At 50.0% G+C, this 4,832-nt stretch overlaps 1 protein-coding gene across 2 annotated transcripts in view; it reads right to left on the bottom strand.

Moving 5' to 3' along the window:
- ACKR3 (atypical chemokine receptor 3) overlaps window positions 1–2,384 on the bottom strand; it is a 12,121-nt gene extending 9,737 nt beyond the window's left edge. The window contains exon 1 of one of the 2 annotated variants that reach the window (XM_073876778.1): window positions 2,306–2,384. The gene's annotated coding sequence lies outside the window, so the exon portion shown is untranslated. Of the gene's footprint in view, window positions 1–2,067; window positions 2,089–2,305 lie in introns of those variants that run through there. The other variant, XM_025889105.2, reaches the window with a different exon arrangement.
- Between the last annotated feature and the right edge of the window lie 2,448 nt (window positions 2,385–4,832).

A 4,832-nucleotide genomic window follows, 5' to 3' on the forward strand; every position in this document is an offset into this window, starting at 1 on the left:
CTCTCCCTCTCTCTCTCTCTCTCTCTCTCTCTCTCTCTCTCTCTCTTTTTCTTGCTTGTTTGTTTTTACTTGAATAGGAAATGTGTGTCCCAGGGCTATAATTTTCCAGACTTGAAACACACTTGACATGAGCCAGCCTTGGGTTTCTTTCTAAACTCTACCTGAGTGTGTGGAACTCAACTAGAAAGGCGTTCTAACACGGTTCTTATTCCTAAAAGTAAAACGAAGGGCAAACCCTGTATTTTTTCATTCCAAATTCCATTTGTGCCCGGCAAAAACCACTGAGAAAAATCGAAAGTCCTGGTCTTGAAGGTTTTTCTCCTCCTCGGTTTACTCTTAGGGTTTCTAGAGTGACGGTCGGCCAATCTCAGGTCTGAGTAACTTCAGCCACTCCCTCAACGCTTCCCTGAAAACGGGAGCCCCTCTGCCTAGATGATCGCACAAAAAGCCACTGTTCCTGATTAAGTAGGTTTTTTTGTTTGGATTTTTTTTTTCATCCAGAAAGCCTATACTCTGCCTGTTCTGGGTCTGATTAGAAACCATAATACCTTCTCAATTCTCCCAGGACTTGCTGTTAATAAGGGAAAAACTCACCTCTCAAATCCTGACTCAGTTAAGCCCCGGCAGGCTGCCTCGGCTATACTCTCTGGAACTTTTTTAAAACTATGATTGCAATGCATGCCCCCTTTTAAAAACTGGACAGGCAGCAAAATACAGGCATTTCTCAATTTTCTTTTGCTCTTCCGCAACCCCCCTCCCGCCGCCACACACCCCCCCCCCCGCCCCCCCCCCCCCCCCCCCCCCCCCCCCCCAGCCGCAACCCCCCCACCCCCCATCCCAGGGAGGCTGTGGCATCCAGCTCAGCAGTTGTGCACACATTCAAGTGTTTATGGCAGAGACCTGGGGAAAAAGAGCAAATTGTTTCCAAGCTAGAGCTCCCCTGTGCAACCTCGCTTTAGAGAAAGGCTTTGCATCTGGGGAAGCTCCCGAGCTGATTGGAAGAAGGACAGGCAGTTTATCCATTTAAAATCTATAGAAAGTTAAGCACAGACCCCAGCAGCCTCCACTTTCTTTTCTAGGCAATCCTATTTGATCTCCGCATTTTCCTGGAATAAATAAAAGGACACAAAGGCAGCATCTGAGCTTAAAAAGAAAAGAAAAAGTTACCACATTGAGACTTTGCAGAATGAAGTTTCAGGGGATGTCAGAGCACCAAATACCTTCAAAGAGCTATAAACCATGTCAGGGGGCCCTCTTCCACTTTTGGAAAACCTAATGATCCTGTTGTGAGCAAGTGAATGGAAAGAAAGAGAAAGAAGAGAAGAGAAAAGAGAAAGGAAAAAAGATAGACAGAAAAGAGGGAGGGAGGGAGGGAGGGAGACAGCCAGTCTGACTTTTACAACTTCTCATTCTCCCTGGAAGTTACAAGTCTTGGCTAACCACCCACCCCTGACCTCACTCCAAAGCTCCGTCAGTCACCCCTTCAATCTTCATGCATGCTAACAATATTGAACAAAAGTCATGCTTTACCTGAAGGGTATATTTAAATTACAAAATCCTAGACTTGTGTGTGTGCCTTTTTTTCCTAACAGAAGTTGGACTTACCTTCTAAGAGCACAGTAAATACTCAAATTAGACTAGCAAGGATGCAATCAAAGTCACGGAGACCGAGCTGAATTAACATTCACTCTTACAGCTTCTGGGCTTACAGGAGCTAGTAATCCCCCAAAGCCCCGAATTCAAATACATTCTGGAATCACAAAGATTCACAGCGCGGTATAGGGCTTCACTTAAGGATGCCCCTTAATAAAGTGCACATCTTTCTACAGTTACATATTTACTGGCAAGCCCCTCTATTTCCCGACTGATCTACCAGTCAAAGAGGTTAGCAGTGTTGCCAGGCTGTTCCCTATGCCAACTCTGAGCAAGCAGAATGGCCAGTCTGCATTCTTGCTAAATTCTCCACTTACCCGAGCTTAAACACCCACAGCAACAAATAAACACCAGATTCCTAAAGCCAACACACAAATGGAGCGTCCCTTCCACGAATGACTCAAGGAAACCTACCCTTTTTACTTTCTGCAGCAGAAAGGTGAGCCCCCAAGTTAGCGGACAGGCTTTTTGCAAGGCAGCCATGCAGCATGCAGCCCGTGCTTTTCAGAAACCAGACCTGCAGCCTCTCAGCAACCATCACAGCGTTTCAAAAAGAGTCCTCTGAAAAAGACCGCTTAGCTGACGAACAGAAACCCTGCCCGCCGTCCTCCCCTTCCTTTCCAGGCAGGGCTGCGGAGAGCAGTTTCCTTACCTCTGGGCTGGGCTCGGGCTCAGGGCTCCCTGCGCGGCTGCGGCAGCGCTCACCGCCTCGGGGCTGAGCAGTTTGCAGGACTGAGCTCTCTGGCGGCGGACCTGCGTTATATACACTGCAGGAAGGCGCCTCTAGGTGGCAGCTTTGTAACCCGCATCTCCCTCCCTCCCGGCCCGCGCCGCACCCCCCCACACACGTGCAGGCGCGCGCACACACACACACGCGCGCGCGCGGGGGGGGCGCGGGCGCGGGCGCGGGCGCGCGCGCACATCCCTCTAGTAAACCCGGGTCTGTCTTTTCCCGCGCAGCCCTGCACCCCACAACGCACTCTCGGGAAACCCCAGCCGCCCTTGACTTGCAAAGTCTAATGAAGCCACAAGGTCCGGACCCCATGGGGGAACATGTGTCAGCAGAAGAAAAACTGCCGAGAAACCATAGTGCTTTGCGAAATCATCAAATATTTATCTGGTCTCAGGTATATCTTTAATAATCCCATTACCACCAAGAGTCCCTTTGAATGCCTCTTAGTTCGAAGGGAAGGCTTTGTTCCCAAGACAAATTGCTCTGACCTTCTGAACTTCGGTGTTGATTTATTTGGCCTGGGTTTTCTTTGTTAATTCCTCCAAAACAGAAGTAACAGTTTTGGTATGAGCAGTTAATCGGCACCATTTTAAATACACCAAGAGTGGGGGAAAGGGCTTTAGAAATAGATTTTAAGATTTTATTTGAATACTTTTATTTGTAAAGGATTTCGGGTCCAAAGTCCTTGAAAATCTAAACAAGATGGTGTTCTGAAATGCCTACGCAGTGCCAGGCACACATTAGGGGTATAATAAATGTCTTTTGATATAGTCTTTTTTTGAGATGAGTTTAGCAAATGCTTTACTATGATTAAGTACTATTATTACTGAAATCTACATTCTCATCAAGAAGTGTATAGCTAAAGTTCTGTCCGTGGGACAATTCAACCTAAGAATGTGTTCCTTACCATAGTCACCTCCAACGCCCTGTCTAGAAAAATCGACCATAAAACAGCGACCTAAACTTTCACTTTTAAAACCCGTGCTCACTGAGCTTTTCCCCCTAGAGTAACGTGCAACGCTGTGGTTTTTTACTTGCTTTCTACTTCTCGTGGGGTTCCCCAAGGGCACAAGTGCGTGGAGGCACCCGCATGTTCCCACTTTCTCCCCAGCTAAAACTTTTTGAGATTCTTTTTATACTTCTTGCTAAAAATAACAGCAGACAGCCAAATGCCAAGCCTGGAGGGACTGGGAGGTCAAACTCTCCCGCGGCTAGAAGGCCCTAGTGTGGAGAAAGCCCTTAACAAAAGAAATACTCTGTTGAGATCAAAGCTTCCCATTTTTCTCCCTCAGCCAGAACACCAAATGCAAGCGCCAAGCGCTCACCTGCTCCCCCGGGGCTACCCTGCCCGGGTCCCGCACGGGTCCCCCTGTCGCCTGGGCACCCGAACTCCACCTCCAGGCGCCGGGGCGAGAAAGCTGTGCTAAAGAAAAACTGCGGGCAGCTGTGTGCGCACGCCCAGGATCTAGGGCCGACCGCAAGAAGGCTTTTTCACAACTTTTTGGTCCTGGTTTCTTCTTATGCGTGACCCTGTGTCTGAGCCTGATGGAAATGGACGCATGGCCAGCGAGCAGAGGTCGCCTCTGTGACACTGACGCACACGCTTCGCTTTCTATTTCCATGAACTTGACAATCTCTTCTTTGGAAAACGCGTTTCTCCTTTGGCGAGCTCGGACGCAAGAGCGAAGCCCCGGGCCGGGCTGGAATCCGCTCTGAACTGTCTCTAAAAGAAAACACGCATGGACGAGAAACGTGCTACAGGATGCAGTCGCTAAAGTGGAGGAAGGAAAGCCCAACGTAGTTGTTAAAAACAACAACACCAACAACAACAGCAACACCCCGGGTTAGGCGGTGAGGCCAGCCCTCCCCACCCGGTTTGCGGAGCACCCGGGACCCCGCCCCTGCTCGGCTGCGTGCGCCCCGCCCCCGACCGGGTGCCGCAACCCAGCCCTGGAGAAAATGAGAGGCCAAGTGAGCACCGCTTTGTAAGGGGACTGGATTCCAGCACCCCGGGCCCTAAAATGTCTCTTGGAACCTTTGCGGGTCTGCCCCAGCTTTGTGGAAGGATCGCGTTTGTAAGGGAGGCATCACACATAGTGGTTAGCTTGGTAGGAAAGAGTTTGGTCACCCCTAGGAAAGTCCGAGAAGGCAGGATTGGGCAGCTGTCGCTAGAGCTGTCCCAGCTGACTCAGGACTGAGCTCTTGCGTTTTCTAGCCCTGAGTCCTTGGTGGAGCGCGCGGTGGAGGGGTTTTCAGCTGAGCTCAGCGCTCCTTCCCCATGTATAATCTGCACCCGGGATTTTAGACTCCACAGAGCAGACTCTCCCCCTCTGACCTAATTTGCCTGCAGACAAAATCGTTACAATAGAAGCCTCTATTCTTGCCGGGCTGTGGCAGCCGGGATCCGCCTGCTGCTGAAACCCCACCTCACTGTAAAAGCGTCCTT

This window comes from Callorhinus ursinus, unplaced genomic scaffold (genome assembly GCF_003265705.2).
Source record: "Callorhinus ursinus isolate GAN/ISIS: 27379988/994484 unplaced genomic scaffold, GSC_fseal_2.0 scaffold2, whole genome shotgun sequence".
Lineage (NCBI taxonomy): Eukaryota > Metazoa > Chordata > Mammalia > Carnivora > Otariidae > Callorhinus > Callorhinus ursinus.